Source organism: Octodon degus, unplaced genomic scaffold, assembly GCF_000260255.1.
Source record: "Octodon degus isolate 3935 unplaced genomic scaffold, OctDeg1.0 scaffold00292, whole genome shotgun sequence".
NCBI classification, from domain to species: Eukaryota; Metazoa; Chordata; class Mammalia; order Rodentia; family Octodontidae; genus Octodon; species Octodon degus.
Window position 1 is genome coordinate 643,130 of NW_004524868.1, and position 13,168 is coordinate 656,297.

Genomic DNA, 13,168 nt, shown 5'->3' on the forward strand with positions numbered 1-13,168 from the left:
ACTGCTAGATTAAAAAAATCTTCTGGAGATTCTCAGGATCATTGCCTTGCCCATCTTCTACATACAACTGTATGTCTTAACATTGTCATGTTTCCTAACTCTTCTCCTTTCCCTCTCTTGATTAGTTAGTCCTCGAGATCCTGCTTACCTTTTACTTGTATTATATCTTTCTATTTGTATTATGAGACCAAAGAGGAAAGTGATCCATGATGCAGAGTGTGCCTAAGGAGAGTCACATGGAGAGAAAACTTTCTCAGGTTTTCACAGAGAGCACATTGGCCAAGCAATGGTCATGACTCATCCACAGGGCTGACATTGACAAACAATCTGAGGTACAGGATCTCAGGATAAATCCTGAGGGGAATTCACTGACCTTATCAGACCCAAAAGCTACAACTCTTGTTGCATAGGTCCTGCTTTACCTTGGTCTTAACCACCCAGCAGAAAAGTATAAACATGAAATATAAAAAGTAAAGCCATGCTGTTATATTGAGTTGTATTGTACTCAGGTCAACAATTTCTAACATTGCCAGTGAAGCGGAAGACCCAATACTATAATGGATTACTGAACTCTTTTAGATTATTTTGCTGATTTAACACACCTATAATATTCAAATAATGGAACACAACAAAAAAAGGGTATAAAGATGAATGTCCATTTTGTATCTGTGTATTCAAAGTGGTTAGGATAGAAACATAGTTACATTCTCTTAATGAATAGAGTGATTTGTTCTAATGGTGTTTGTAGATAGGATCACAAGTCCGCATCTTGTATAGCAATTAACCACTGGGAAGAATGTATGCAATGTGTTAATTATTGAAACTGTTCTACCAATTTGATATGAAACTTTTTCATTGCTTTTTATCAATAAAATTATGGAAAAAATTGAAAAAAAGTTTACTAATCATATCATAATTTTAAAAAAAAACATAAGCTTGATTTTTCTCTCTGAGATTTAATCCCTGATGAAGACATAACCATCGTTTTCCTCTGATTTACATTTCTGACAAAGAGAACATTCTGCAACCTATAAACTTAAAGAAATGCTTGAGTATTTAATATACAGTATAAATATGAATTCTTACTATTCCCTTTAAATGCCTTTTTCCTAATTATCAGATTTGTGAAAAAAATTTATACTCTCCTTGAAGCATTTTTTACCCAATTTTCCTTATTTTCAAATTTGATGCTAGTTTTACTTGTTTCGGGAAATTCACTGATAATTCCTTTTCCTTGCTATTCCTTGATGGGAAGCATATGATGTCCTTTTCACTTCCAAAGATGTCTAGAAAGCCCAGGAATAAGTAAGCAGTTTATCATTTGTACTTAGATCTTTGTGGCTCTGAATTGCTCAGCATAACATTGTTGGAAACATTCCCAGCATCTCAGGCTACAGAGTACTTTGTTCCAAAGAAAACACTATGTTCCTGGAGTGGTAGATGACAAGTCCCATAGAATTACACACTATTTGTGCTAATAGTGTATAGTATTACACACTGTAATACTATTCATGCTTCTTATGCCAGACAGAAAAGACAATGTTCATCAAAAGTGGAGAGAAAATGTAAGATCTTGATACAACTCGATAAAGATCAATGTGCTTTCCTTCTTCTCTTACATCCATAGAAAAGAATATTAAAACTCAAATAGTGAGCACAGCTTAAAGTGAACATTCACTCTGACCAAAAGAATCCTTTTGCAAAAGTTACTGTGTGAAGAACTCAAGCTTTCTGAGGCCCAGGCCCAGGTTAGGAGAACGTAATTTCCTGAAAGTCTGGCTCCTGTAATGCTCTTCTGACTCTAGTTTATGTGTCACTTGCACATGAATTATATGTGGAAGACAGAGTCAGTTGTGAGAGTGGAGAAGAAAGGGAAAGGACAGAAGAGAGTGAGTGCAACATGATATGTAATCCTACTTCACTGTGAACCAGAAGGGAGAAATGTTCAGCCTCCTAGGATGTGGAAATTCCTCTGGGAAAGAACAAACAGGGACTCCAGAGTCTAAATTTGGTTACCAGTTCTATTTTACAGCTCTGTAACTAGAGCAAGTTTCTTACTCTTTCAGATTTTTTTCATAGGACAAAGATACCTAAACATTTCAGATGTTATCTATCTATCTATCTATCTATCTATCTATCTATCTATCTATCTATCTATCTAACCAACCTATCTCTCTGTCTGACTTATGGTCTCACTACATAGTTTGGACTCATAATGGTCCTCCTGTCTCAGCCTCCCCAGTGCTGGGATTAAAGGTGTACGCCACCACACCTAGCTTTGGAAGCTGGCATGGCTCACCTGGGGTTAGGGAGACAGCATGGCATGCAGTACTGGGGATCAAAACTTGGTCCTTGTGCTTGCCAAGGATCATCTTCTACCACATGACAATCTTTAAACTTGCCTTGAAAAAGAAACTTACTAGATTACATTTAGCATATTGAAGGAGAAAAACATTAAAAGAGAGTTCTAGGTATAAAAGGTGAAACTGTGAATACATTTATGATAAACAAAAGGTTCAAAAGTTCAAATATTTATTTTCTTAGAAGGAAATCAGCCCTCAGAACTTGTATTTGTCCATCTTTCCGCCACTGCAACCATGGGTACTGAAAATGCTTTTTGCTGTTATGTCAAAGACATGTACATGTCATAGACATGTACCAGTTACAGCCTGTGCTTCTAGGCCCAGTTACAGCCTGTGCTTGTTACATCCTCTAGACTTTGGAGGAAGTCACGTCTTTTCTGAAGTAAGCAGAGGTTCTTTCTGTTTCTTTATTACAGCAATGGTGTGTCTCAAACTTTTTTAATTTATGAGAGTAGAGATCTCACTGTCACTATTTGGAGTCATGCCAGAAATTAAATATGTGGAGGTTTTTTGTCAATTTCAAAGTTAAAACAATGGTCCTTTGGAATATGTTTCAATATATCAATTGTGCACTAAGTGGTTTTTGGAAAACTTGCCATTCCTCTCTGATATCCCTTGTATCATATACAAGGATTTATGGACATCATATCTGTCAGATCATGCAGCCTGATTTATATATAGCTCAGGAGTGGGATAGTGGTCTGTGTATAGATCCAGCCTCCAACATGCAAATCCACCCTCTCTCCTGAAATGTGTCAATCATAGTTTTAGTGAGGAGCTGTGAGTCAATGTCACATGAGATCTTCCATGGTCCTCATGCACACAGCAACTATATTTATGGTCTTTCATAATTATCTATTATATTACAGAAGTGAAAGACTTTAGCCGATATGGAAAATTGTAACCCATGAAAAAGGTTGTGTTGGGGGATATAAATAAAGGACCATGTTGTAGTGAAAAAAGAATATAGATAGATAGATAGATAGATAGATAGATAGATAGATAGATAGATAGATAGATAGATATACAGCTACTTTCTGTTAGTTCAATGAGAAGAAAGTTTTGTAATAATATCATTTAGACAAGATATCATGTCTAGGGGCTGGGGAGATGGCTCAGTAGAATAAGCACTGCCCTGGAAAGCATAAGGGCCTGAGTTCAATCCCTGGTTCTGAAAAATAAATTATGTCTGCATCTTGTCCTCTGAAAAACCACTACAAAGACAATATGCAATGTATTAATTATTGTCACTGTCCTAATAACCTGTTTTGAAACTACTTCATTTTCTCATTAAAGTGAATTAAAATATGTTATAGTCACAGAAAAGTTCTATCATAGGTCTCTTTTATAATCCACTGTGTTATTTTATAGTTTCTCATTCTTTATATGCTATAATTCATTTAACATTGATACATTTAACTATTGAAAATCTATAAAGTGAAAAGCAATATCAGGTAAGGTTTTGAGTTTACTGTTTTGAAACTTATCCTTAAGGTTTCCAAGAGCACCAAAAATGTATTTTATGGCAGGCAAGACAGCTCAAAGGACTAAGCGCTTGCTTAGGTAAGCGCAGAAGCCAGGGTTCAATCCCTGGTACTGCATACCATGCCAGCCCCACACCTGGGTTTACTGAGCCAGCAGTGGAGTCCAGGCATGGTGGCACACGCATGTAATCTCAGCACTGAGGAGGCTGAAAACAGGAGGATCACTGTGAGCCCAAGCTGTGTAGTAAGACCCTGAACACATACAGAAAAATAATGTATTCTAACTTCCAAACTTTAGTATTTCTAAATGCTAACTTTATATGTGCATGTATAAATGTGTGCATAAAATACAAACACACAGGATTGTGAGTCCAGAATTACATTCACACTTCACTGTGTTCACAGTCTTTTGTCACAGAAGAACATACTTATTTTATATTTAAATATCTAATGCATGTGCTAGATATATGCATTAGATATTCATCTCAGTGCAGCTCTGTATTTTATAAATTTCCTTGTAATATATACATATATGCTCTAGCTTGTAAGTATTAAACTCCCATCAAGAATGAAAAGAATATTAATTTTTAAATTGAGTTGTCTTATTCTGGATAAGCATTTTTTTTAAAAAAATTAATGAAATTTCCTTTCCATGAAAAAAGATACTTTAAAATTTAAAAAATACACCAGGTACTTTCTTTTATTACTTAGTTGCTACATTTTTCCTGGTTCCTGCTGTCTCTTCTGCTGGGGAACCTGTTTTTAGCCCAGACACTATGTCCAAATTCTGAGCTACTTCTCACTATTTTCCTCTCCCTGTTCAGATGGCTGAGCAGACAGCACAGCTGAGATCAACAAATTCTTTTCTCAGAATTCAGTGTTGACAGCGGGGAGCATGAACAATATTATACCTGTCTCTGTCCATCATTGTTGATGACTAATTTTCATGATACACTCCAATTATCATACTCTATAAATCTGTATGGACTTCAAGTTTAGACATCTTACTTTGTAATTTCTGCATATAAAAACTGCATTCTGACTTTCAATGCCAGATGCATTATCCATATCCCATTCTAATCACAGTCTAAGCTGGAATTTCTTTCTAGAAACCATTTTGTGATCCAGAGCTCATATGGATGCATTGACACTAATTACTGTGGATATTTTTCTCTTGAGAAATACAATCCCAGCTGAATGTCATTACTAAATATCTTCTTACACTGTTTTTCAATGTGTCTGCACAAATCTAAAACTAGACTTGAAATGTGTCCTGAAAATCTTTACTGGATATCCCCTAGCATCTCATATTATTCTCATTAATAACAAAACAATTCAACTTCTGGGCAAGCAAAGGTCCTGGATATCGATATATATATATATATATATATATATATATATATATTCTGTTATCTTAACCTCTTCTGAACCACATCCTAAATTTCCTGTCTTTTAAATGAAAAGTGTTATATTTAAAAAAATGAAAACTTTGGAATCTGAGTAACATTTTTTGTGAGTCATCCACAGGGTGGGCAAATATTTATAATAGATTTTAATTTGATGAATGAGTGGTGTCTTCCCATATGAGTAGTAGCTGATGCAGAACTGAACCAGTGGTTCTTTAGTCTCTCTCACGGATGGGGTCATGGATGATCATCCCCCAACAGTAAGAGGTTCTGGAGAACTCATCTGCAATAAAGAGGAGAAGAGGGCAAAGGAATCTTTCATGGCAAGTGAGATTAGTAAAATGTGTAAAATATAGGAAACAGGGCAAAATTTTGTACAAAATTACCACTTGAATAAGGCTGTAACAGTGTGAACAGTGAATCTGTTTAACACTAATGTGATGTCATGTTTCTATGAAATCTTCAAAAGAAAGAAAAGCATGTGGTGCTGTTATATAGGTGCCTTGTTAAATCGGTGCAAAAAGGAACCGATTCCATTGACCCAACAGATGGCAGTGATTCTATTAGTGACCATGAAAAGCATTCTAAAGCATAACTCTCTTCTCTCTTGTTTCCTCATACCAACCACAAAGGTTTTCACAGGTAAATGTAGACATTTATTTTCCTTTATATTTTGTATTTTTTTTTATTATTTGTTCCCTTAGGATATTTGCATCTCACTGGAGGAGAAAGACCCTGCTCAGGCCGAGTGGAAGTGAACTCTGGAGGAGGCTGGGTTCCAGTGTCTGATGTGAACATAAATTTCCCCACTGCCCAGGTCATCTGTGCAGAATTGGGGTGTGCCAAGGCTGCAACTGTCCTGGGGCACTTGCCTTTCAGAGAGGATACTGAGCAGGTGTGGTTTGAAGAGTTCCTGTGTGGTGGTGAGGAACCTGGGCTCTGGTTCTGCCCCAAAGCACCTTGTCCTGGAAGCAGTTGCTACCAAAGAGGGAGTGTTCACATTGTGTGCTCAGGTGAGAATCACCAAAACTTCTATTTCTTCACACTGTGTTGCTCTAGTAACAATGTACTGAAAACCTGTCTTTGCCTCCCAGAGTTTGCTGACATCCGGCTCAAGCAGAATGGCACCTCACAATGTGAGGGCCAGGTGGAGGTGAACACTGCTGTGGGCTGGAGAGCACTGTGTGCATCCCACTGGAGTATGGCCAATGCCCATGTTGTGTGCCACCAGCTGGGCTGTGGAGTTGCCATCTCCACCCCAAAAGGAGGAGCGTACTTTGTGGAAGGAGATGGTGAGATCTGGAAAGACCGATTCTACTGCTCAGGTGCTGAGTCCTTCTTGTGGAGTTGCCCTGTTGATCTCCCTGGGTGCTCTTCCCTGTGCCCATGGGAACACAGCCTCAGTGGTCTGCTCAGGTAAGAGAGAGTTCAGGGTGATTGAGGCATGAGATGCTCCCGGAGTGACACATCTCAAGAGCAGTTGGAAAAATGACATCAAAAAGGAGACTCTTTATAGTGAAACATGGTCCTTCTATTGATCATTTGTTTCTGGCCAGGTCAAAGAGTATTAGCAATTTTTTAAGTAACCACTGTTGTTCATTTTCAAATTGTAGAGAGCAGAATATAACAAACATGCAAGTACCTCAGCCTAGATCAGGAAAGAGAAGCATGTTTCACAAACCTGCAATCAGCATACCCTCCTCTACACAAGTACAAGCATACTTTTGCTGAAAACCTAATCATGCCGCCAAAAATATATTTGATAGGCTTTTAACTTTGTGTAAAATCAGGCAGCATATTCTTTTTTTTGTAGTCAGTGCATTACGTACAAATTAACTTGTTTTAGGTTCTATTGGTGAGACAGAACAGTTAATTTTAGTCTTTCTATACCTTATTTCAATTAATATAGTGTCCTATAATTTCATTTTTCATAAATAACAAGATTTTATATACCTTCATGATTGAGAAATATTCCATTTTGCATATGCTGCATTTTCTGCATCTCTCAATCTATTTATGTGATTTTTGGTTCTAACCTTAAAGACTAACAATGATAATGTGGCAATTAAGTGTATCATGATAAGTACAAATATCCTGGTTACTATTGCTGCATATTTTCCCAAAAAAAAAAAAAAAACAAAAAAGACAACAGCAGAAAACTGATAATAAAGTGTATTTTATTTTGTTCATAATTTCCTGGCTTAGGAAATTTGGAAAGCTCAGCTAGGTAGTTGTCTATTGGGTTCTCTGGAGAAATTACACTTACATGGTATCTTAATTACTTTTCTCATGGCTGAGAGAAAATACTCATCACTCAAATTTAAAGGAGAAAATTTTCAAGCCAGGGTAGCATGGCAGAAGGGCCTTGAGGCGGAGAAACAGTCCATGGCAGGGTAGGCAGGAAGCAGAAAGCAGCAGCAGCAGCAGCAGCAGCAGCAGCAGCAGCAGCAGCAGCAGCAGCATCCAGACTTCTTAGTTCTCCCATTTGAGCTACAAAGCTGCCAGGCATAACCAGGGTGGACCTTTCCCATTGATCATAACTACATCAATGCTGAACCAATCAGTGGGTGACTCCAATTATCATACCCCTAATCCATTTTCACACACCCTTAGTTCAAATTCACACACCATCAATACAGAAACTCATCTCCTTGCAATATGATATAAGCCATATGAGATGTCAACAGTAAGCCATATGAAATGTCAACAATTCAATGACATTGAATATTTGGCCAAGCTGGAAATCCAGCAGAGTTCAATCACCTATCTTGAAAATCAAATTCAATAGGGGACTCATCAGACCACCTGCAAATGTTGTCTCCAAAACAACATCAACAGAGTACATTTTCCATAAAGAACATATCATAATGTTAGTATCAGTGTTTGGAAAAAAAATAGAAATATCTGATATAGAAAAGGAGAACTATCCATACAAAAGATGAGTTCTGAAAACTAAAAAAAAAAAAAAATCATTGTTCATGTGCAAGTGATTTCACCCAACATTGCATGACTACACTGTTATTAGCATAGCTCAGGTTTCTGTCTTTTCACTCTCTTTACAGGAAAACAGACCCAACTGAGGACCCAGGGCAATGACTCCCTCTCTGATGCTGCAGTCTCTGCAGCCTCAGAGGGCCTGGCTGCCAACTCCTTAGGTGAGGACATCCCCAGGAGAGAACTTGCTCATTTCTGTGTCAGCACCACTGACCAGACTGTCTCTCCTCAGACAGCAGACTACTGGGCCTGGTGGATGGGGGTGGTCCCTGTGCAGGGAGAGTGGAGATCCTACACCAGGGATCCTGGGGCACCATCTGCGATGACAGCTGGGACCTGAGCGATGCCCACGTGGTCTGCAGACAGCTGGGCTGTGGAGTGGCTCTCAATGCTACGGTGTCTGCTCACTTTGGGCAGGGATCAGGGGACATCTGGCTGGATGAAGTGAACTGCAGAGGAGAGGAGTCCCATGTGTGGAAGTGCCCATCCCAGGGCTGGAGACAGCATGACTGCAGGCACAAGGAGGATGCAGGGGTCATCTGCTCAGGTCTGTGCTCACACTGTCTGTAGACTGGGAGGAGGAAGAGAATATAGAGGACAGTGTCTGAGTCTTAGGTTGGGTACTAGGCAGTACTGAAAGGCCAAAGGGTATCCAGTGTTTTTGTAGCACAAGAGATGAGGTGCTGTCATTTCCAGCTGTAGCAGCTGAGGATCTATCTCCAAAAAAGTCACTTTCTTCAGCATTTACCTCAAAGCAGGCCTCACTTGTAATTTCCCTTTATGCACAAAAGTACGAAAAATAGTTTCCTCTTTTGTGGAAACAAATCACCATATAGCTAATGTCTAAACACATCATTTACTCTTAGAGTTGTACAGAAGTCTAACTTGATATTGACGAGACTAAAGGCAATGTCAGCAGGGTTGGTTTCCTGTGAGGCTCTTGGAAGCCTCATTTCTTTCTTTTTTTCTGGCTTTTTCAAGCTGTCTCCATTTCTTTGGTAATGACCATGTCATTTTTCCGACAACCATGGAAAAATCTGTACATTCTTTCTTGGTCACATCTCCTTCTGAGCAAAGTCAGCCATCTAATATTCTTTGAATTGGAAACAGATCCAAATACTTAATTAGTAGAGTTCAACCTATATTTCATCCAGGACAATCTCACCATGAAAAGGTCCTTTCCTTAATCCTATATGAAACAACCCTTTACTATGTGAAGGTACATGTCACTCTAAGAATTGGGAAATGGACATTTACCTGGCTCCATTACTCTACCTGCTACCCCCTACTATTCCAAACTCTCTCTCAGTAGATCTTTTTAATGCTCAATTAGGAAGCAGGATTCAGCCTTTCTTCCCCGAAGAATGCTTAAGTCAATGTTCCTAACTCATTCATTTTCCTCTCTGTCAGTACAGTTGAAAGAAAAAAGGTACGTTCAAGTTGGATAAACAAATGAAGGAAAGAAATAACAGCTTTTTTACCAGTGAGGATTTCCTCATCAGGGTCAGCAATAATCACTGGCTTCTTAGAATAGATAAAAGCATAGATGGAAGGAGGTAAAGGGAAAAGTTGGATAAAAAATTAGCCTGTGTTATGTATATGTAATGAATCTTAAAGAAATATAATCATTACATACTGCAAACACGTACAAATATAAAATTGAAAAATTAAAGAAGATGGGTTAGGGAGATGGCTCAGTAGAATAAGTGCTTCCTTGGCAAGCACAAGGGCCTGAGTTCAATCCCTAATTCCTCCAAGAAAAGAAAAATAAAAGAAGAAAGAAAGGTGGACATTAAGATTTCGATACTCACTATGCTCCTTTTGCCTTTTAATTTCAGAGTTCCTGATCCTCAGGTTGGTGAGCTAGGACCAGGAGTGTGCTGGGTGGCTGGAGGTTTTCTACAATAGGACCTGGGGCAGTGTCTGCCGCAGCCCCATGGAAGACATGACCTTGTCAGTGATCTGCAGACAGCTTGGCTGTGGGGACAGGGGAAACCTTGGCACTTTTGTCCCTGCTAGGGCAGGTTCTAGACCCCATTGGGTGGATGGAATCCAGTGTCGGAAAAGTGATAGCTTCCTGTGGCAGCGTCCTTCTGAGTCTTGGAATCCCAGATCTTGCTCTCCAAAAGATGAAGCTTATATCACATGTGCAGGTGACCTGGTGTCTATTTGTATGTGTTTCCTAGGTTTGTAGACTGTCTTCACAGAAATATTTTGTTTTTATATCTAAAGAATGTGTCACTGTACTCCTGCAAAATAATTTCTGCATGGAGATTACTTAATCCACTTATTTCAATATTGCTTCAAAGGAAAATTCCAAAATTTATGCTAATAACAATTTATATAAAAAGTACCAGGTAGATTGAATGGAACATGTGGGAGCATGAACTGTTATGCTGGTAAACTTTCTCAGAAAGGGTAATGCAGTTCTAATGTTAGTTAATATGTGTTTCCTTAAGGGTGTGAGGCTTGGACTTCAGTTATGTAAGTCAACAGCTACCTGATTGTTGGCTTTTCATATGTAATGAAGTTTATTTCTTACAAGAAAAAGTGTTATGCATTATTGTAACAATTATTTTTCCCATGAGGACAGTAGGGTTAGTAATTACTGGTACATATAATTTACATGAGGAAGCTTGCTAGTATTAAGTATTGAATACAGACATGTTCTGTTAATGAATAATTAGTAGTATTGTAAATCATTATCCCTTTATCTGTTTCTGAACTCATTGTTTTTAACTTTGAAGTGCATCTACATAAGACAGACAGCTTCTTTAAAACGCTAAGTGAGAGCTTTGGAGAACAGTGATAAATGAAAAGAAATATTTAATTTTGGGTTTCATTCTATTACAGTACTTTTAGTTGCATTGAAGATTTGTTACTGAGAATTTCCAGAAGCAGGGGAAAGTTATGGGAGAAAGCCAGTTTTCTTTCTCACTGGGAGAAATTACCTGGTTTTCAGAGCCTGATAGAAGGGAAGACAATAGGTGAAGTAAGATATAGAAAAGCCAAAGGATAAGATTTGTGGAGGTCAAAGATCAATAGTGCAGGGGAGCTAATTAAGGGAAATTTTAAAACTTGGTAGAAAGATTGTGTATTTCCAAATACAGGAAAAAATAGAGAAATATGGCAATAATATTGCTTTGGGTATTTGAGATGAAGAAACTAGAAGGAAGCTGAGAAAGGAAGAGAACCTTGACACCTGTTAAATCAGAGCCAGTGGAAGAAAAACTACACAAACATAAACATTTAATAAACATAAGAAACGGTAAAAGAACAGAAAAATAACTCCATTTTACCAAATAACTCAGGAAACAAAATCTCAAACCTTTAAGATACTCTATAGGAAGAATAAATATTCTATTGAGACATATGTAATTCCCAAGTAGCTTTTCTGCTAAACAGTCTGAGTGCTCACACCACAGTAAGTCCTGTGACAAACTGACACTGATTCAGAATAGGACTTATTTCTGTTAGGTTGTAGACATCCTTATACTCATAGTTCTTGTGTTAAGAAATCCTGCTCTCTCTGTACGTTTGATGGTAGAAACTGCAGACAAATTTACTGGCAGAAAATTCTTCATTGAGACAGTAGTATTGCTATACAAACAAATCAGCCACGTTAGTAACAAGTTAATCAGTTGCAGTGACATCTATCAGGGGAAGTTAAGCATAACCCATGAGACCAAATTGTGAATATCCTTTTGGCCAAGTGCTGAATTTGAGAAGCCAGTCTAGAAGCAGTATCCAACATTTTCCTCACAGATTGTAGCTAAAGCAGTATATGGACAATCTTGGGAATTTTGGGTAACTGGACTAAGTAAAACCAAAGAATGCACAAAAGTAAAAAATTGCCCATCTCATCCTAGGGTATATGATTCTAAATTAAATATAACTGATTTAATTGTGAACATGTTAAAATCTACAAGAGGATCACATAAATGACAATTTAAATTGCCCACATTTTTCTACTTGTTCATAATATCCTCTCGCGCACATACTCCTCTTCATTTGCCTTTACCTTCAATGATATTGTAGAATTTTCTTAATACTCACAGTTGAGAAGAATGTAACCATAAATTATTCAAATAAAGATGTTAATTATTTTCTTGCTTCCCTTTCTCACTTGTGTTTTCTCATGAAGACTGAATGCATATTAAATGATATAAGCATTCATATGTAAGATTTCATACAACCAAAGTAAAGACCTGAATTTGGAGGTAATGAGTGAACAATCACTTAGGAGAGTTTCTGTCATTTTCAGAGTTGTTCTCTTTGTAGGGAAAAAGGTTCAACAGAAAAACAGAAAAGAAAACATGGAATTCTGGTATTTTAGGAACAGCACTATGTAAATATTTGTCTATATGCTTTTGCATTTATGAATTGTTATTCTCATTTCAATTTACTTACAGATTTGTATTGACTCCTGCATTGTGCATTTGTCCCCTTATGTGTAAATGTGTTTTGATAGTTTACAGTTTTGTGTAATCCTTCTTTCTTTTCAGTTATCCATATTCACTCAACAGTCAGTCACTGAATCCTATATGTGCTCTTCATGTTGTAGAGTGGAGGTAGTCTAGAATCTCTATCATTATACTATTTTTATGTATTTTTTTATTCTTTTCACTAAAATATATACTTATTGTCTCCTTTAAGATCTTACACATGAGAACTAACTATCTTAAGAATATCACTCTACCAGATTTTACTCAATTATTCAGCCATTCAGTAAATAATTGTCAAGTCCCTAATCATAAAATGCATAGAAAGTTCTTCACATATAATCCTATTGCATGAATGTAACATGTTAGCCACTTTTCGGACAGTGGAAATGCAGGACATGAAGTAACTGAGGTATATTCTCTACTAGAAGTTGCATTTCAATGTGTGTGTGTGTGTGTGTGTGTGTGTGTGTGTGTGT

General features: G+C 37.5%; 1 pseudogene; it reads left to right on the forward strand.

Moving 5' to 3' along the window:
• LOC101585321 overlaps positions 1–13,168 on the forward strand; it is a 60,980-nt pseudogene that overhangs the window by 26,580 nt on the left and 21,232 nt on the right.